Source organism: Dermacentor andersoni, chromosome 4, assembly GCF_023375885.2.
Source record: "Dermacentor andersoni chromosome 4, qqDerAnde1_hic_scaffold, whole genome shotgun sequence".
In the NCBI taxonomy this organism is placed as follows: Eukaryota; Metazoa; Arthropoda; class Arachnida; order Ixodida; family Ixodidae; genus Dermacentor; species Dermacentor andersoni.
In genome coordinates this window covers 34867980-34890294 of record NC_092817.1, presented here as the reverse complement: position 1 = coordinate 34890294, position 22315 = coordinate 34867980, and the positions used below count along the sequence as shown (strand labels likewise).

Here is a 22315-nt window from a genome sequence, read left to right as displayed (position 1 = left end):
AGCTTGGAAGCCACTAGCCGTCGCAAATGGTTCGCCTCCTTTCGCCAGAGTTCGGCGCACAAAAAGGAAAAAAAAAAAGCTACAACTTGTTTATGGAGTTTTGATTTTGGTTAGCTCATGAATCGCTACGATCGGAAAGCTATGGTTCCTGCCCACAATTTCTTCCGCTTGCTGTCCTGTCTCTTTCGAACACATCGCTAATTGGTATGATTTGTTTTTGAATTCATGTCACGTAATTGCTCGCCTCTACATTCAAGATCGTAATTCCCGAGTTGACTGCGCTAAATTAAGTCTTAGATTTGTCGCTGCGTTGCCATGCATATATTTTCAAGTCTGTATTTCTCAAGCATTTTCCGCTACTAGCACTTTGTCATCCGCATACACCAGCCCATGGACCTTCTGTTGCATTCTTTGCACATTGCGAATGTAAGATAAATCAAACCCTAATTAAATGTATTCCAGTCGGGAACAACAACAATGTAGAGAGGTAATCCTTGCTTCGGTCCTCGGTGAATTTTCACCTTAGACTTCATTGAATTTCCGACCTTCGCAGAAAATTAGTACTCAGTTGTTTCTATATATCTCAGCAGCTCCTCGAAATCGTTGTCTATGCTTTCGTGCTTGAGAATATCCCATAGCAATTCTCTGCCTACGTTGTTGTAAGGTCCCTTAATATTTAGAAATGCTATCTATATAGGTATAAGAGGCGTAGTCCGAGCTATTGAAATTTCTATACACCGAGGTAGTTAAAAAATATGGACGGATCGATGGATGAATGGATGGATGGACGGATTGATGGATGGATGTTATAAGCGTTCCCTTTGGAACGGGATGGTGGGTTGCGTCACCAAGCTGTGGCTATTATACTGTCTAATGGCCTACCTAGGTTAGAAAAGTAAGAAAAAAAGGAAACCCATGATGAATTCCCATAACCAAATTTTCTGACCCCCTATTGTGAACTTTGCTGTTGTAAGTCTCCGTTTTTTTTTTTTTGGCGTTTCCCTACTTTTCTTCCAGCAATCTGCTAATCGCCACTTACTAATCTCTTCTGCGGACATGTTTAGTTTCCCCCTGCTCGCGCTGAACCCAAGGGCTTCAATGAGGCCAGTGGTGCCTAAATCGACCGATGGGCGGATATCTTCACATTCTAATAAAACATGCTCCATCATTTTCCTAGCTTTACGGCAACAAGCACATGCTTCTTCTTTCTTCTTATATGTCGCTTTATAGGTGCGTGTTCTAAGACATCCCGATCTCGCTTCGAAAAGTAATGAGCTTCCCTTTGAGTTATAAATTGTTTCTTTCCTGATTTCTTTCTTCCCCTCTTAAGTCGTTACTCATGGCAGATTTCTTTTCCATTGCCGCCACCCACGAGATTATTTCAGCCTCTCGACTTTGCACTTAGCGTTCTTTGTTGCTGTGTTAATCACCCTACAGGCCGCATACTTGCTGGTAAGCTTCCTATCTCTTTTCTTCCACTGTGAATCAGTGTTTTTCCTCTACAAATACCTCAACACTCTCCCAGCACAATTACTTTCTTCCATATTCCTTAGTCTTTCTTCACAATCAATTTTACTGTTAGCTTCCCTCACTTCAAAAATTGTCCAGCCCATATCACTATGCACAGCTTCATTTGTAGTCTTCTCGTGAGCGCCCAATGCGAGGCATCCCACTGACCTTTGGTTGCCATCGAGTCCTGATTGTACCCTTGATTTCAAGCAAGCAACCGCCTTTCCTAAAGTAAGTCCTGGAACCATTACACCTTTCCAAACACCCAGGAGCCCCTCGCACCTATTGTATCTTCCTAGTGCACTGTGCTTCATTATGGCTGCATTTCTCTTCATCTTTACTGTTATTGTTGTTTCCTGCGTTTCCATATATCTATGTCTTCGTTTATACATATACCAAGGTATCCATATTCTTTTACCTGAGGTATTTCCTGGCCCTGTATTGCCACTATCTGTTCACCGTTTTCATTGAATACCAAAACACCTGATTTTCAAACACTAAATTTCAAAGTTAAATTCTCGCCTTCCTGTCCACAGATATTACCACACGTTGCAAATCACTTTGCTTGTTAGCTAGCAACACAAAGTCGTTCGCATAAGAGAAACTTGGAAGCTGCTGATCTACTAGTGTACCTGCCTGTTTGTATGAAAGATTAAACTCGATATTACTCGATATTAACCAACCGTGCCGCTGCTGCTGCGGTCGACCCGTCGTTGTGGTGGGAAACCAAGGACAATATGACTTCCTACAACGAGATTGTGAAGTGGTACAGACTAGAGCGAAGGACTATGCCGCCACCTCATCCGGGCTTGACCCGTAAGGAAGGGGTTCTATATCGACAACTTCAAATGGGGTCGTTATTCACCCCGGTGCTGATGAGGGATGTGCGTCCAAGTTTTTATATAAGTGACCTGTTGTGTGCGTGCCAAAAGGAAAGAGCCACTGCAGCTCACATCCTTTGGGACTGTGCTAAATATCCGCACGAAGCTGCAACGATAACAACGATCCCGCCGCGGCTCGAGGCCGCAACGAGGTGCTATGACCAGGATGTCCAAGCCCAGGCCGTCCAGCAGATCTCGGCGGCCCTCGATAGGCAACGACCGAGCGAAACCGGAGAGAGGCTGCCACCCCAAAAGAGGGGCAGGCGCGGTGGACCAAAGGAAGTAGTGCGGCCGCGGCCGAAGTAGAAGCGCCACACGCCACGAAGACGTCATGGCCGCGTCACGGTGACGTCTCCCTAATAGGGGAAGGCTAACCGCTCTGCAGGCATTCATAACAAAGTTTTTTCACTCACTCACTCACTACCTTTTAGCGCCCTCTTCATCCTCACTATGTACACCATAAACAGCAGTGGGAATAAAGGGCGTCCCTGCTTTAGTCCCTTGTTGATATCAACTTTCTCCGCGCTCCTCATCCCTTCCCATTCAACGCGAACGGTATTTTCTAGGTAAATCTCTCTCAAAAGCTGTAGACAATCGTCGCCTAAGCCTTCCCCTTCCAGAATATGCCACAACATTTTGCGGTCTACGTTGTCATACGCTCCTGTATGGTCTAAAAGGGCCACATATAACGGTCTTCTTTCTACTCTTGATATTTCAATACACTGAGTAAGAACAAATAAGCTATCCAAACGCCTACCTATTCTGAAACCATTGTGGAGTTCTCCCAAATTGCCATTATCCTCTGCCCATGCTTGCAGTTTTAATTTGATTGCCTACATTGCTACCCTGTATATTACCGATGTAATGGTCAACGGTCTATACGAGGGAATTCTATTTTTCTCTCACTTACCTTCATAAATTAAGTTCATTTTACTTTGTCGCCAACTGTCTTGTATTCGTCTATCTTTTAAAGTTTTGTCCACTGCTTTCACCACAGCTTCCTTACTTTTTGGTCCTAGTTCATTAATCAGCCTAACGGGAACTTCGTCTAGCCCCGTGGCTGTGCGCTTAGGAATTTTCTTTTCCGCTTTCTTCCAGTTGAAACTTGTCAGCACCAGCTCACCCCCCCCCCCCCCCCCCCAATCCAGTTCTCTTTCATGATCGTTTTTTCTTCAAATGCAACCTCGTCATTGCCTTGGAAAGATTCGGCTGTTATTTCCGGAAGTAGTTCAATGCCGCTTCCCCATTCCTGTTTGTTTCCATCTTCGTCTAGGGTATGTTGTTGCATTGTTGTTGACTTCCTGCCTAATAAATGCACAAAAAGTCTGATATGGCTGTTTCGGCAATATTCCAATTGGCTCAGTCTCACTTGTTCGAAAAGTTTCCAGATTATCTTCAAGTTTTCACAGATGCATCTGTACACAACGACGGTCAAGGCGCCTCTGCAGCTTTTTACTGCCCTTCAACTCAACTACGACGTATCTTTCAAATACCTCATCCAACTTCGTCAACAACTGCGGAACTAGCAGCGATTAATGTTGCACTGAAATACGTGCAAGAGGAGTTAATTACATCGAAGGTTGTCATCTTTACGGACTCCCGTGCTGCCCTTAGCAGGTTACAACGCAGTGAGCTTGATTGTCCACTTGTGCGCAGCATTAATGACTCTGCGAGCAAAATTACATCACGTGGGGTATCTCTCGTTGCTCAATGGATACCTTCACACGTAGGAATCGCCGGAAATGAAGAGGCTGATCGGCTCGCTTCAAGTTGCGTTCATAACAACTGTGACTGCCCAGAAATTTTATGCAAGCTTGATGACGCTCGTCTGCTGATTCGTCGCCACCTACTCAAGAAGCATCCAGATCAGCGCGTCGCAAATGGAACGTTCCCGCCCCGTGTTCGTGGTCGAGGCTTGCCTCGTCGCGCTAGAGCACAACTGCTTAAGCTGAGGGTTGGTTGCGTGAACGTGCACGAACGTTCATACAGACAAGGGCGTGCGGAAAGTCCATTGTGTATGTATTGTGGCTGCTACGAGACACTTAAGCACCTTATATTTGAGTGTCCCGCTTTCAGTGCGCAGCGCATGTCGCTAGTGAGAAACTATCATCTCCTTGGCCTGCGGTGTGCGACACTCGAGGAATGTTTGTACCCCAGTGGCTGTGCATCTAAACGTGATCAGGCCCATCGCGCCCTACTAACCTTTATAGAACTAACTAACTTAGGTTCACGTTTGTAGCATGAACATTCAACATTCTGTAGTAGCGTGACCTTCAGTGACCGGCTCTACTGTGTGTGATCAGTACTGTACCCTAACGCTTCTTCCTTCGAAGATGGGAGGTGGCGGGTTCAAACACCTTATAGTGTACATTGTGAACCGACTACCGGTGAAACGGTGATTACGTGCAGCTTTACTTGGCGTCTCATCGTGGAGAACACAATTAGCCGCATAGCGAACTAGCCATGGATGTGGTTGATAATTGTGGAGGCTGTTCGACGCGGCGTCACTTTAATTCCGGCTCCAGAGTTCTACTTTAGTCTTTAGATTTGACCTGTTGCAGTGTTCTACTTTGGTCTTTAAATTTGTCCTGTTGCTCTCCTTTCCTCTTTCTTTTTTCCTCCCCTCCTTCGTTCCATCTTGCATTTCTGTGTTGCTGTCACCTCCCTTCAGAGGAGTAGGCAGGCGTTGTGCCCCTTCCGGTGGCAGTTGCCAGCCTGCTCCTCGCTTTCCCTTTCCTGATACCTGTGTATATGTGTATATGTGTTCAAAACAAATAATAATAATAATAAATGTATGTGGTTCCAAAATATTCTAGGTGCGGCCTTCTTTTCTCACGTATCCCTGACAAGCAGCGTTCACTTTCACTTTTTATCTTTGCTTGCACCAGTATTTGAACCATAGTCTTTTTCTCTCGGTATATTTCCCATTTACTGGCTACTTCATCCTGCGGCAACTGCGCCTTCTTTGCCTCCCTGTGCTGTCGGGATGCTTTCTGTCGTTCGGCGATCGCTTCTCGTATCTCCCTGCTCCACCAGCTTTTCGGTTTCTTTTTTCCTTTCCAAAGAACGTGCTGTTTCTCTTTCCGTATTTCGGTCGTTATTACGCTTAGATGCTCACTATATTCCCACTCTTTACTTGGCCATTTGCCAAGTTTTTCCGTGACTCTTGTGACTATATTTGTTATTTGTTCAGCGTTCAAATTTGGACAGTCCATTTTCGACTCCTTGCCCTCTTTCCCAACTACGTGTCCCATTTTCAAAATGATGCGTTTATATTTGCTCCCTGTGCTGCTATACCCTTCCTCGTCAATGACCATTTCTCTCAACGTGTTATGAATTCCTTCTGTCCTCAGACAGTAATCTATGGTCGATTGCCGGTTTCCCACTTCCCACTTGATCTGCCCGTCACACTCAGGCCCTGTATTCACGATAACCAGGTTATGTTGCTAACAAAGATCTAGAATTGACTTCCCGTTGTTGTCGGTATAGCCATCCAGATCCTGTATGTGGGCATTCATGTCAGCTAATAGAATAATTACGGCCTCATTCCCGAAACCCTCAATATCAGCACTTATGCATTCCACTAACTCTTGATTATTCTCTGTGCAATTATTTCCCGTCCACAAAAACGTTACTTCCAGCCAAGTTTTTTTTCCCCGCAAATTGTACGGGATAATCAAAGATACGAACCTTAACGAACCTGCAGTAGTGTTGCTATCTGCCGGGAAGCGGCGGAACAAATATTGAAACCATTCAGCCTTTGATACGGTCAATGCGCCACCTCTAGCGCCTCGCGGTACTGCTTTTTCGAAGCGTAACCTCTGAGATTGTCGGCTCCCCACAACGCTTCGGTGGTGGTGTTGGAGGCTCGGAGTCCGCAAGGCATGAATTGATCGTTCGCTTTTTCGTTGCCAGGTGGCGGGACGCGCTTATCATTTTTCCTTACGTGACGCCAAAGCATGGGTTTATTGCACTGCCTCTGCATATGGTTTCGTTTAATGGCGGATATTGAAAAGATTAGCTCATTTTAAATTCAATATTACGCATGAGTATGAATACTATAACGAAAACGAAAAGAACAAGTAGTGGCTCGGTTACCTCGAGCTCAGATGTTGAACTGGTTAGATCGTTTTGGAACTGGTTAGAACTGGTTAGAGCTCAGATGGAAATGCATGGTTACCTCAGATGTTGGAATGAGCAAATACAATGCTTTTAAAGGGTGAACGTTTTTGTGAAGATTGCAGATTTTTATTGCTTTGTTCTGAAGATAATATAGTGTGAAAACATTTCAATGTATTGATTTTCCACTTTCCTCTCCGACACCTATCTCAGGGGTATACTCGGCGTCGGAGTCACTATACATACCGCGGAGTACAACGACACAGAGGTCGACATCGATCGAAGCTCTCTCCGCATTCAAGTTTAATTGCGTTTGGAGGTACGAGATACACATGGCCCAGCGCTCAGCAGTGTTTCATTGTCGACGAAAGACGTGTGGAATGGAATTTTCCAGAGATAGCCAATCAGTGAGCGCGTTCGAAGAACGTCCCACGACATTTGATGAATAAAGTGTCTATTGTGATCTAATGTTGGTATATTGATGGGATAATCTCGACCAGAACACAAGCTTAAGAATTTTCTAATATTGATGCTCGCGATTGCTTCGTGCTTGTACGAGAATCAGCACTCACTCTCTCGCTATGGTACAAGCTTGCATCTAACGGGTGTTTCTTTAAACCATACATAATGTTAAAAAATCGCCTGCATAACATGAATATAAATATTAAACTGCATTACTCAAATAGGCGGAGATAGCTGCACGAGAAATCGAAATAGATAATAATACGAGAATAATTCACAAAGTGCACTGATTAACTTTTTAATTATTCACATTACGGCCCATATTGCACTTTACTAATAGCAGCCGGCGAGTTCGCAAGGCCTATCCACTTGGAACGAATTTCAGTATGACACCAGTTTTGTGGTATTCCTTCCCAAAGTGCCCGACGAAATACGTGGGCATTTTCATTACTTTTGTGCTTCAATGCATCAAATGGTGGTTTCTTAAAAAAAAAGTAAATCGAACAACAGTGGATTCTTAAAACGCGTTTCACCGCGCCTATCTCGAAACGCGTGCAGTTCCTAGACTTCTTTCTAAGTGGACAGGGCTTGCAAACTCAGCGGCTGCAATTTATAAATTGCAGAATGCACCACTGAGTAATAATTATGAAGTTAATTAGCTAATATTTTAGTTAGACGATTATGCTCGTCGATTTTTCGCATGGGTATTGTCAGTCGCTTCGAGTAATCCAGCTCAATTAAAACCACAGTTACGCTATCTACCACCGACGACTTAAAAATTCTGTATGGTACAAAAAAAAAAAAAACAGGAAAGAAAACAGACCATCCTGTATATTTTTACTTGTGTCTGCCCATGCTTGCCTGTAAGTGATGCGCATCAGAGTCGCGCACTTGGGCCCTCCACTCCAGTTCCACTCCATTCCGGAGAGTGAAAACCCCCGTTATTTCCACTCCTTTTCAAGGTGAGAGTTGGACCATTATCATTCCCGGTTAGTGGTTGAGCTGAACCATTCCACCTCTCTAACTCCCCTAAATAAAACGCTTTCTTCAAATTGCAGTTGTTCGATCATGCTGCTTGCGTTTGCGTGCCTTGTAATTAAAAAAAAAGTAGAAATAATAAAAAGAAAACGATTACTTTTGAAGTGTTAGCAACGTCACAAATAATGTTACGCACATTTTTTTCCCACGAGTATAGTTCACTATACCCACGAGGAACATGTTCGTGGTCTGTTATCTGCGTCGCGCGTTGTTGCCTGCAATCTTCCAAATATCCACTTTTTTAGAACTATTCCGGACTTTCCTGACTATGGCTGGGTTCTGCTGTCCTACGAAATAGCTCACACTTAAAAAAAAAAAGAGAACGAGAGAGAGAACTTAATTATGAGCCCAATAATAGGATCGAAGCCAGGCCTGGGGTACCGAAGTTAGTACCGTAATTAGGCAACGCAATTAGTTGCAGAAGCTTTTATGAACCTATATCAGAGCACAGAACTTGCTACATGTGTCACAAGATCTGCATATGTATACGAAGTTCGGTGCTTTGATGCGAACTGTAGAACTGTTGTCAATATAGCTTTTTTTTTCTTTTTTCTTTGATTGAGTCTTCTTTTAGCACGTATTAATTAGGAGAAAAGGAGTGGCTGGTGCCATCTCACAGGTACACATGTCTCCTTGAAAACAGCTATTAATAAAAAAAGGCACAGAGCTTGTCTCTGCATAAAGGCCGTGTTCCTTTTCTGTACAAAGAGGGCTCTTGCGTAGTTTAAGTGGGAAAAAGTACATGCAGCAGTGCTGGACGCATTCATAATGGCAGATTTTCTCATATTTATCACCGCGCATCGTAAATATTTTATTGCTCTATAAAGCACAATTGGGCATAGTGGTTTGGCTGAGCTCCATCTACTCTCGCCTAGCTTTTCACTACTTATGCCTGCCTTTCTGTATAATGATACTCCTACGATCTCGTAAATATAATTTCAATGCAGTTGTATTGTAGAAATTTTATGCTCATGGAATCTTATGCGTATATAGGGAGGAAAAAAGGACATTCCTCTTACTTCAGACATCCGTCGCGGCTCGAGAAACGTTAAACAGAGCGCATCAGTGGCGCGGCTCGTTCGAAGCATGGAACAGCTCACCTTTGCCTTCCAACACTAACCGCGAATGCACATATAGCCCTGGAGCAATCTTGTATGCTCCAGAATCGATGAAATTCCCAATTGTTCTTGTTGCGAACGTTATGAGTACCACTACCATGTCAAAGGACTAGCCGACCACATAGAGGCACCAGCCTCTTCTTAAATACAGGTAATAATAAAAAAAAAGAGCGCTTGTCGTTTTATTATTCATGCCTTGCGCGATCTCGTTCTGACAGTCAATCAAATTCATGCTGTGGATGTCAACTACGTGTAGTTCTATTGATATACTAGCTCTAACTTAGAGATGCCACTGGCAGTGACATCGGACAGTATTAGCGTGCAAAGTAAAGTAATACCAGGACTACAGCGTATTGAACTTATACTAAAACATCACTTTTTTTTGCCATGTTTAATCACTGTATGCAGTTCAGGGGTATGCAGTAGGTCATTGTATGAATGGATAAGCTACTCAGACACTATATTACAGGTCAGTCGGGGCGAGCCCTAATTGTATTCAAGCAGTTAGGAAAACTTCGCGTATAGGCGCGAAATAGACAGTGCAGTTTATTGCGTGTACGTCATCATGCAATCACGGAGCACGCAGCATGTCAAATAAAGACATTCTTCATAACGGGTGATTTTAACTATTCTGACATTAGCTGGTCCTTTCTCACATCTGCATGTCGCTCCTCCAAGGAATTCATTCACTTCACCCTTGACTTTTCCTTAGTTGAGAGTTAGTCGAGCAACCAACAGGAGGTACGAAAAGCCTCGACCTGCTTCTAGCATCAAGAGCCCAGATTATTAGTGCCGTTTCCGTTACTAATGGATTCAGCGATCACCGACTTCTGAACTTAACCATCACTATTCCCATTGCCTTTATGAAAACTTACTTACGAGCACATCTTTAGTTACAGAAATGCCCGACTGCACACCTACTTATACTAGCCTTGAAACCTTAAAAAAAATTGTGGGGTTTTACGTGCCAAAACCACTTTCTGAATATGAGGCACGCCGTAGTGGAGGACTCCGGAAATTTCGACCACCTGGGGTTCTTTAACGTGCACCTAAATCTAAGTACACGGGTGTTTTCGCATTTCGACCCCATCGAAATGCGGCCGCCCTGGCCGGGATTCGACCCCGCGACCTTGTGCTCAGCAGCCTAACACGATAGCCACTGAGCAACCACGGCGGGTGGCCTTGAAACCTTCTGCAATGCGTCGGCATTCCTACTCTTTCCTCCCGTACTGTCGATTAAAATTGGACCGTGTTCAAAGAGAAATGGCAGACACTAATTCATGCTGATACACCGTTAATTTCATTCCGTCTTAACATATCAAAACCATGGTACCGTAGGTCACTTTGCACCGCACAAAATAAAAAGGACGCCAGTTCTAAATAGCAAAACGACTGAAAATGTCTGTGTCGTAGTTTAAACAGAAATATTGCTAAACATAAGATTGTCATGCTGTCCCTAAAGCAAAACACAAGTTTTTTATCACATGGCCTGCAGTCCCTTGTGACTAACAACTCCTCCCCCCCCCCTCCTCCTAAAAAAAAAATATATCTGGCATACTAGTTCGCCGATTTGCACTTCGACTAATATAGCAATGCAGGATTAAACCGGAAATCCGATTGACGAGGCTAAATGTGCCGATGTCTTCAACAAATTCTTGACATCCGTGATTACTAAGGAAGACCACTCAAATATTCCTATAGAAGGAGAGACAAAAGGTGAGGAAAGACAAGGAGGTTAGCCAGTGTAAGTTCCGGCTGGCTACCATGTGCTGGGGAAAGGGATAAAGGGAACAAAAGGAGAAAGAACAAGAAAAAGAAACTGAGAAAGTTCACACAGTAACACATAACCCCTAACATCATCATCATCACATCACACATCACACATCACACATAACCCCTAACAGATCGGTGTACTTTAGAGGTACCTGTGGGCACACATTATATAAGTTGCTGTTTTATGCAGGAAATTTTTTTTTTCGCTGCGCAGAACCGTGGTGCGCGTAGTGGGACTACTTTATCGGTTTTGATACAAGGGTCACATAAGCTCGTTCGCTCACCCTGCGCACATATAACCCTCATGTATGTATCCGCCAAGATACTGACCAACCCAGCAGTCAGTAGCCACGCCAAACCCAGAAAAAAAAAAAGAAAAAGAAAAAACAAACACGAGAAAATGAAGCTTTGCGTCAAAGAAAAAAGAAGTTTTCTTCTTTCCAGTTTTGTCTCGCTCATGGAACATTTGTTCGCCTAGTGCAAGAAGGGCCTGAAGTGCGAGGACGAGAATGACCCTTTCTCTTTATAGAGTTTTCGAAGCGAGCTGGCTAGACGCGCATGCGTCAGCAACAGTGGCGCGCACAGTGACTGTGCTTGTTTTACCGAAGGCTACCTGCCGGTCCCGACGTGGGACTAGCCGGGTGCGCGACGAGTTCGCATCCTCGCCGGACCTACAATAAAGTTTATTCACTAACTCACACACGTGATCTTGTTAAATGGAGATGAGAGCCTCAAGCTGCCATAGCGCCGCCGAGAGTAGCCAGCGTGGTTCTTGATGTACATACAATGCTTGCAGCGTAACACGTATTACTGAGTAAGCAGAAACCATATACGTTACCAGGCTTCACGCCAAAGATGGCTTATGCGTCGCTGGAACTGCCGCAATTTATTATTGAAGCCTGCGACGTGAATTCGCAGAATGACTACGATTTTTTTTTCCATCGCGTGACGCTTGTAATCTCCAAGAGGAGGATAACGGCTTAGTGCGAATATCTCTGCACGCAAGGCATTCAAATTAGCGAAGCTTGTTCAGAGAAGTTGTTCTAAGCAAACGACCCGAACCTCATTGTTTCTTGCGAACAGTGTCGGCAGTAGAGATGGCGGCGTGGCGTGTGACGCTTACATTTTTGCCGGCTGCAGAGCTCGCCGCGTGGCTGCGAGCGTAATCGCTTCGGCGGATAGGGTGCGGTCCGTGTCACGTGTCCAGTCTCGCGGCGCCCGCTTTCAGAGCATAGTGAGCTGCCACCCCGCGTCTATCGTGTTTTTCTGTTTTTCGCCGTTAATTTCAGGAAGCGCTGGACACGTTCGGTTCTGCCAATTATTCTCGAATATAATTTATTTTTTGCGTATTTTCTCTAATTGAATAAATGCATCGGAGCGTGGTTACACAGATACGCGGCATAAACAGCAGGCACTCATCGGTCTTACATTGAGCGTCGACATGTGTGGAGCGCTCCGACCTTTAGGCAGCTACCGAGACATTAGCCGTTCAGTCGGATGAGTCCCGCCTTACGCCTTCTTATTCTCTAAGCCCGGCTTCTGACTAGCTGCCTGTCCTCTTTTAGGTTAAAAGATGTTGAGGGTATTTCAAGTTATCGTCATGGCAGAGCGTGTAACACTCTTGTCACATCTTTCGCAAGTACCACGAACGTGTTTCCCTATCAGAATAGACTTTCACGTCAACCACATGTTCAGTGATTTGATTTGATTGGTAGACTCTTATGAACTCTAGGTATATTGAGCGTTTGATGCCGAGACACTTTGAACAATAATATTCGTTTGTTACGCGCATACAAGTGTTTTTATTGCACAGTGGACATGAACTTTTCCTAATAAACAAGGGTGCGTAAGAGTCCTTGATAACCCCATTTTTTTGTGTGTGTCTTGTTTACATTGACATTATTTTTGTAGACTTAGTATGTTTGTGTGTTTATGGTCATGAGTAAATGTGTAGTTTCAATTTTTTAATTGTGTCCTGGGACAGCAGGCTCCAAGGTGGCACGCAGGCCCATTTGCCCGCAGTTCTTAAACAACAAAAATAGGTCGGAAGAAAACTCCACTTGCTCCACGAATTCGCGTTTGTTAGCTTGTTCCCAAGGCGAAATCGTTATCTATTTCGCACAATTTCCTGTCGTTGTCACTCTGCGCTCGCAGCTTCTCTGAGAGGAACGAGATATCACGCCGATACGCGAGCATGTCGGTCGTTGACCTCAAAAGTACCGGGCTCGCAATGTTAAAAATCGATAAAAGAAGAGGGAGAAAAGGAATAAGGCATGAAAGGTGAATGATAATTCTTGTTTGGGAATAAAGTACGTTCAAAAGGATGCAAAATTATTTTTGAGTGCATGCGATCTTAAAATTAAATTAGATTTTGAAATTTACCGTGCCAAAACCGCAATCTGATAATGAGGCACACCGTAGCGATGGACGCCAGATTAATTTTGACCACTGGGGTTGTTTTCATGCGCGCCATATTCATATAGTACACGAGCAGCGCACGAACATGCGGCCGCCGCGGCAAGCACCGAACCCGAGACCTCGTGCTCAGCAGCGCGATGCCATAGCCACCGAGTTACTGCGCGGGTTGCATGCGATCTTAACGAGTCTGCGAGAAAAAAAATATATACGTTGGTTGTAAAAATCAGATCAACGAGCTTATGATCCTAAAGATATTTGTACAGAGAAAAACGCTTATGTTTGTGAAATTAGTTGTATTCAAAGGGCCTGAAAAAAATAACGATAGGTATATATAGATGCAATTCTTGTGCTTTAAAACCTTGAAGAGTTAAAAACATCTTCTGGGAAGCTCCTTCTGAGAAACATATTCTCTGAACCTATTCTCGCAGCCACTTCATAAATCTTCGAGGAGCGTTCAGCAGGCTCAGGTTGTCAAAGAAACCCTCAATATATTTTTCAACCGCCGTGCTGGCTCAAAAGCCACGCTAATGGCCTCGAGGGCAGTCGCCCTGAAAATTCTCATTCAATAACAAAAAAAAAGAACGACACAATGTAATAACAAAACTGAACAGAACGTCACTGTATTTTTAGCGACGAAGATACCGCCCCTGACAGCAAAGCAAACCAAAGTTGACGTTGCAGACAGGAAGAAAAAGAAGGCCGCAAAATAAAATTGTGAACTATAAAAGCAATGCTCGTGACACATTTTATTGTTCGTTATTAGAATGGTGCGCGATACGCTGACCAACGTCCTGTCATGGACGACAGCGGCGAATAGGCGGCATGGAACACCGCACCTGCTTCTAAACATAGCCGCAATAAAGGCTCCGGACAGGACGTGAGCGCTGAATCCTTGCGGTTCGCTTATAGTTACCATTACATTAATTGGGGCTTTCAGCTGTATGTGTACAGCCTATCAGCTCCGAGGAGAAAGAGAAACGGGATAGGGAAAGCCTGGTGGTGAAGCATGGACCTCTGAGATCGTGGCGTTCATGCACATTGCGACAGCGCCTGCAGCTCCATATTCCCGGAGGCGATGCTTTAGGTACACTGTGTAATGTCACGGCAAGGCCTCAGACAGGCGGCACGCGCTGCGCTACGCACGAGCCTGAAATGCACCCAGAAGCCGAATTTGTTGTACTGAATCGAACTGTCAAAGGCATTCACAGTAACGCCCAAAACGACCATTTGTATCGACCTACCGGACCATTTGTACGATACAGCAGATGTCTGAAGCTAATGATGGAGAGACGTCACGTTTGGTTTGGGTGCCAGTTATTGTTCATTGGCCACGCGAAACGCATTCACGACGCACATTCGACGTGGCACCCCTCGGTACGAGCAAGTTGATTCGGCGCTTCACCATGGTTACATGCATTGTTATCGTGACCGATACGTATGCCACTGTGTTTCTAATTCCGAAGCTCGTGTTGTAGAATTCAGCCGGAAGTACAGAGCGGTCATCGCGGTATCTAAAATGAACACCCCGATGCTTGGCGACGTCAAGCCGGAAGTACGACGAAAGAATCATTCCGCGGGGTTGGCGCTTTACATCGTCTGCGGCGAGGGATATATATTTTATACATATTACATTATATATATTCTATATTCAATTGACTGTCCACGCACGTTTGAGAAAACTACATTATCGCCGGAATACTCTCATATCTCCTCACATTATCCCCCTCACTCAATTACTAAATTTTTATTTACGGAGAATCCGGAGTAAAAGAAATGGTTGTCAAGATTCGCTCTTCAAAAAAAAAAAAATCCCAATGAATCCCAGCAAACGCTCCTCTTCCCTTTCCGATAAGCAAGTTGTGGCCCGAATGATAATCCACTGCGCTTGCACGGAAAACTACAGGCTTTAATGCGCTGGCGTGACTCTTTTCGCCCCTCGCATCCCTCCCCTCCCCCCATAAAAAGTACGAAGGAAGAAGGGGTAATAAAGGAAGAAGAAAAACGCACCCAACGGAAGGCGCGACATAAAGGATGGAAAGCAGGGGAAACGAGGATGTCGTGAGGGGGACGAGAAAGAAAGAGGGCGTTTCGACGGCGGCAAACACGTCGCACGGCGGCGGCCTCGTCTCGTCGAGCGTATTTTTATAGGCCGATGTCCGGCGCTGGCCTCGCCCGTCGCACCTGAGCGTTCGGTCCCGAACGATGGCAAGAAAACAAAGCCAGCAGGTCGGACGCGTCCACCGCTCAAGCCCGGGGTTGGTCGGGCAGGTTGGCGCAGCAGGCTGGGGCGGTGGAGGAAGGAGGAGCATCACCGGTTGCGTGCATTGCTAGCGATCGCGAGGATAGGAACACAAAAGTGCGGACCGACCGCGCCCTGGGACGTCGAAGGTGTCGTGCGAACCACCTGGGGTATACTATCGCTTTGCGGTGATATAGTGAGCACGCTTGTATAGAACGTTCGTGCATGCGGGAACATTTCATTCGAGCCAAAGTGGCTCCACTATGTGTGGAACGTAAGTATGGGTCTACATACAACACTGGCTCAGACGCGCGAAAGCGATGTTTCTACGGCCGGTTTAGAGACAACAGAGCGGAAATAATTTAACGATTAATTTTCTAGCTTCGCCAGTGGCATGAGTGACACTCCGCTTTCGTTGTGGACACGATCGGTCAATCGTGAGTGGTGCATGATAGGAAAGGAATATAATCGACTGAGTGAAAGGAATTATTGGGATGCGCATCCACTGTATCGGACCCTTCTTACTGAAGAAATATCTTGCAAACAGAAAAAGGACAGACGTAAGGATCGAACCATTAATCCTCAAAGGATATCTCGCGAATCGAAGAAGGCCACAGGGCAGCAGTTCAATTCGTATTTAGGAAGACTCTTTTTCAGGTCTATTCTGATGTAAGGCAACCAAATCAGACCCATACAAGCATGGCACACGGTAGCCCAATAAGCACTTAACACTGTTTAGTAAATGAAATGTTAGGACTTTCACATTCACTCTAGGCAAACCATCTAAACGCACATAAACATGGCATAAACAAAACTTAATATTGACACATTCCTTCGCCCGAACTAATGTACTCAAGTATTTTTATTTTACACGAAGATTTCAGGACTGGAATAAACTCTCATCAGCTCGGACTCGCCAACTGTTTTTCCAAAGCACTTCAGAAATTTTCATGGTGTTTGTAACTGTTGTTGAATCTGATACAACAGACGTACGATAGGGCTTATACATCATCTTTACATATATATATATATATATAAATTGGGCATAAAAGTTAATGGAGAATACCTTAGTAACTTGCGATTCGCTGATGATATTGCCTTGCTTAGCAACTCAGGAGACCGATTGCAATCCATGCTCTCTGACCTGGAGAGGCAAAGCATAAGAGTGGGTCTAAAAATTAATCTGCAGAAAACTAAAGTAATGTTTAACAGTCTCGGAAGAGAACAGCAGTTTACGATAGGTAGCGAGGCACTGGAAGTGGTAAGGGAATATATCTACTTAGGGCAGGTAGTGACGGCGGATCCGGATCATGAGACAGAAATAATCAGAAGAATAAGAATAGGCTGGGGTGCGTTTGGCAGGCATTCTCAGATCATGAACAGCAGGTTGCCATTATCCCTCAAGAGAAAAGTGTATAATAGCTGCGTCTTACCAGTACTCATGTACGGGGCAGAAACCTGGAGGCTTACGAAAAGGGTTCTACTTAAATTGAGGACGACGCAGCGAGCTATGGAAAGAAGAATGATGGGTGTAACGTTAAGAGATAAGAAAAGAGCAGATTGGGTGAGGGAACAAACGCGAGTTAATGACATCTTAGTTGAAATCAAGAAAAAGAAATGGGCATGGGCAGGACATGTAATGAGGAGGGAAGATAACCGATGGTCATGAAGGGTTACGGACTCGATTCCAAGGGAAGGGAAGCGTAGCAGGGGGCCGCAGAAAGTTAGGTGGGCGGATGAGATTAAGAAGTTCGCAGGGACGACATGGCCACAATTAGTACATGACCGGGGTTGTTGGAGAAGTATGGGAGAGGCCTTTGCCCTGCAGTGGACCGTAACCAGGCTGATAATATATATATATATATACATATATATATATATATATACACACACACACACACACACACACACACACACACACACACACACACACACACACACACACACACACACACACACACTCGAGGATGAAGGTCTGTCCCTGTCCCTGCGATCTCCAATTATCCCTGTTCTGCGCCAACCGATTCCAACTAGTGCCCGCGAATTTCCTAATTTCATCGCTCCGCCTAGTTTTCCGCGTCCTCGACAGCGTTTCCCTTCTCTTGGTACCTATTCTGTCACCCTAATGGTCCAGCGGTTATCTAACCTGCGTGTTCCATGACCTGCCGAGCTACTTTTATTTTTCTTAATATCAATTAAGATGTCGGCTACACCCATTTGCTCTCTGATCCAAACCGCTCTCTTTCTGTCTCTCAAGGTTATACCTACCATTCTTCGTTCTTTCTCTCTTTGTTTGGTCCTTAACTTGGCCTCAAGCTTCTTTGTCACTCTCCAAGTGTCTGCCCCATATGTCAGCACCGGTAAAATGCACTGATTGTACACCTTCCTTTTCAATGATAATGGTAAGCTTCCAGTCAGGAGCTGACAATGTCTGCCGTATGCTATCCAACCCATTTTTATTCTTCTATGAATTTCCTTCTCATGATCAGGGTTCCCTGTGATTAGTTGACCTAGGTAAACGTATTCCTTCACAGACTCTAGAGGCTGACTGGCAATACTGAACTCTCGTTTCCTTGCCAATCTATTCAACAATATCTTTGTCTTCTGCATCCAGCCTTCGTCAGGGAATACATGAAACGGTACGGCGTTGTGCTTAAATACGTACATAATATAGCGGGCCTGCCTATGCGCTTATATATCCTCTCCGAAGACACATTGTTGCTGTGAGGAGCTTGCACTCCTGGCAAATCAACAGTGTGTGTGTGTGTATATATATATATATATATACATATATATATATATATATATATATATATACAAAAATGAAGATTTTCCGCCCATGTCTGCAACAATATAAGTTTCTGAATGTCAGCGCTGACAGAGCGATAAGCAGCTATCAATACAACTGCATTTTTTGCGAAACCTGCAATGCATTGGTTATAGGACTTTTCTATTGATAGATATGCCGAATGCTTATTTGATTTCTTGTTTGATTGACTGGTGGATTAATTTACCGCAATGGTTCACAACCGTGGCTGCGCGCTGTCTGCATAGGAAGGCACAACATAAAAACCGGCGCGCTGCTCAAGGTGATTTACAAAGATGTCAGGTATGGCTGTGAATTAGTGCTTGTGTTTCGGATTCCGTCGCTTGCAGGTTGAAAGGAAACTCGTTCATAGTGCACAGAGCACGGCGCGGCGGTGCATTGGGAAGCATTGTATAATGGCGCATGAATAGTAAAGCGTTTCGGAAGTCATTATGTGTACATTGCTTAGACCGTGTTCTCAATATGCCATCTTCTTTTCTGAAACTTTCCTCAGAGATATTTGTTGCCACCATAAAGCGTACATCCTGACTTAACGATTTCTATGCGCTTTCCGTGGAAGGCGATGCGGTCATGCGTACAAGCAGCGTGGAGAAACATGAAAACCGCGTTCGTCTCGGCAAATGTCCCGTATTAGCTAGGTGCCATCGCTGGGAACAAGAACAAAGAAACAAACAAACAAACAAACAAACAAACAAACAAACAAACAAACAAACAAACAAACAAACAAACAAACAAACAAACAAACAAACAAACAAACAAACGAAGAGCTAATTAACAAACAAAGAAACAAACACACGAACAAACGAGCAAGCAAATAAATAAATAAATAAATAAATAAATAAATAAATAAATAAATAAATAAATAAATAAAGAGGCAAACACGCAAGGGAACACACTGAGCAAAACAATGCGCTTACACTACGTGCCTCGTATTTACTGAACTCATACATACGCCCTGTTTCGTTATACTGGAGCGTTTCATTGTAAGCTGAAGCGGGGGTCACCTAGCCACGACAGCGAGCATGTGCGAATGCACGCCTCTGTCCCTTCGCACTAAGCGTCCTACGCCGAGTTTCGGCTTCACCTTCAACCTCATACGCATGCACCGTAGCCTTCACTCATACGTTCTTGTGAAATAAAGGTATAGTGATATCGGTACGTGTTCCGCCTAGCCTCGGACATCGCTTAGTCACCAACTTGTTCCCTAGAATATAGCCGACGCTAGTATATACTGGTCAGACATTCATCTTTCCGTCCTTACGCAAATAAGTGTTCGCGAGTTCTCACCGTTATCGGCTCTGGCTAGAGCCAATAACGGTGAGGACTCGCAAAAGCTTGCTTCTCTAAGGACGCAAGGATTAAGGCCTAGTCAGCTTCGCAGCACCGGCGAGGGCCTAGGGTTCACAACTATGGGCTCCACAACGCTGCATGGATTTAGCAACACAATATCGGTGAAGACATTCGCGAGCTCTGCTACTTCGGACGGGGGAAGAGGGTAGAAGAAATGGCGGCGGGAAACCGGCGATGGTTGGTCGTGACGGGGCGTGGCTTGTCTTCCGTGCACGTCCAACGCTCCATCCATCCTTCGGCTCGGTATATCCAGCACGAGAGGAAAGGGCGCGGTGACAGAGAGGGTGTTTGAACTCGCGCCCACGCTCATTGCGAGATGCCTGGCTCATCGCCGCCTCCTCATAGAAGGAGCAGAGGTGACGAAAGTGACAGGGAACGACGACGGCGGCCTTTCTGCGCGCCATGCTCCAGTTACGTCATATTCGATGAACGACGCTCTGGGGCTCTGAGAGTGTCCCGTCCCCCGCCCCCGTCATTGTGTCTGTTGCGTTCCTTCTTCTTCAGCGTATTTCGACCTCTGATGCTGGTATGTGAGCTTTTCGAGTACGCTGCTCTTCTTCACCGCATGCGTGGGAAAGAGCTCAAGAACGAACACGCACACATACACTAGCAGGCTCGCGTATATGCGTCCTTGTGCGTATGTGAAGTTCACGCTGCGTAGTTCATGCCGCATTCTGCATTGATATATTTCGGAGGCGACAATATGGAAAAGCATGCAGCCTGTTTAGTAGATTGGTCACACGTATTCGTTATGGCGGCGACCACATGAACTGAAAATGTCTGATAACGGCTTCATTTAGAACTTGCTGCGGGGTCTCTAGTAGTTCTATGCATATATTTTGTCATCTCGAGCAACGATATCAGCCGCGCGATTGCCCTCTTGGACTGAATGGGAGGGAAGATAACCAGTCGCTTGTAGAGGAAGAGTAAAGGCATTTCTCGTTCAACGCGTTCTCATATGATTATCCCGTTTCACTGACCCTCACCATTGTGCTAGGTTTTTTTAAAACAGACTTGGTGGTATGATTTTCGAGCTAGCCGTAGTAGTGCAGCAACTTGATTGGGTTGCAAGAGACAGAACGTATGTATATTCTCAAGTGACGTGTCAGCCTTTTAAAAGAGGCATACTATAGCGCGAAAGTGGGCTTTACGTAAAGTTAGCAGAGATCAGCATAATGTAAATTTTTAACTTTGTTCTATCGGTTATATTCTATCAACTGAGCTTCAGAATTATGAATTGAGGCTTGCACGAGTACAGAAATAGGCGAAAGCACACAGAACATGCCCGCACCATTTTTGGTAAAAGAAAAGTACGCTGAGATCGGAATAAAGAAAGAAAGAAAGAAAGAAAGAGAGAGAGAGAGAGAAGACAGGGAGGTTAACCAGAGGCGAGTGTGCAGTTTGCTACCCTGCACTGGTGTGGGGGATATACGAGTTGTAAAATCGACAAAGAGCGAGAGGAGAAAAAGAAAAGGAACAAGAAAAAAAAAAACAGTTAACAGAAAAGCAGTTCCAATCATAGGCGTTCACACAGGCTGGTCGACCTCAAGAAGTGCAGTAGCGCTTGCAGGGCCTTCTGATGCGATGTTAAGTCACGTCTATGTTCCAAAATTCTTCCTTGCGTCAGAGGCTGATCGTACAACTGGTTCAGCACAACGGAAAGTGATTGTCTCTGCACAATACTGCGGGCACTGACAAAGAACATGACGGATTGTTTCCGCGTCGCCCCGCAGTCCCCACATGCTGCGGTGTCGGCCATCGCTATGCGGAACACGTAGGCATTGGTAAACGCGACGCCATTCCCATGTCTGACAACCTGGGGGGATATTGTACATATTGATGGGATGGTTCCAATAAACCTCTGTTGTAATGAGCGCCTCTCGTGTCCTTCCTCCTGCTTGATAATTTTCGGCTTGTCTGTTCTGTTATACATGAGTAAGAGATAAACGGGATGGGTAAATAAAAGCAGCGAGGTTAACCGGATGAGATTCCGGTTTGCTACCCTGCACTGGTGGAAGGGGAAAGGAAATGAAATACGGAAAAAAACAGCAGAGAGAAAAAGCAAACTAATGGGAAAAAATCTAGGCAAGTTTGCGTCTAGGGAAGGTTACAGTCTCTCCAATAGGCCATTCGAACGTAAAAATTTCAAGAGTGCTTCCACTGTCTTGTGGTGTGACGATCGTATAGGTCAGCGTTACAGGACTGTCTGCTCCGACAACGGCCGGTCGTCAAGACGCTCCAGCGCGGTCGTGAGTGACTGCCTGTGTGCGCTGCATCGAGGACAATGACAAATAATGTGTTCGATAGTTTCCTCGTCACCGCAGTGGTCACACGCAGCACTATCCTCCCATTCTATACGGAAAGCAAACGACTTCGTAAGGGCGACGCCAAGCCACAATCGGTAAAGTACCGTTGTCTCGGGTCGGGTAGTCCAGGTGGAGACTGAAGTTGCAGACATAGACTGCTATGGTGGCGTCCAGATGAAGAGTACCTCGGCTACTCAACTTCTCTATGTTATGCAGAAAAAAGAAAGACGTGAACGACAATGCTAAAATAAATAAGCAGATAACAATTTAAGGAA

The 22315-nt window shown here is 45.0% G+C and overlaps 1 protein-coding gene across 1 annotated transcript in view; it reads left to right on the top strand.

The window, feature by feature from the left end:
* Positions 1-22315, top strand: part of LOC126536907 (solute carrier family 35 member F3-like) — a 203970-nt gene that overhangs the window by 104487 nt on the left and 77168 nt on the right. The gene's annotated exons all lie outside the window — the stretch shown is intronic.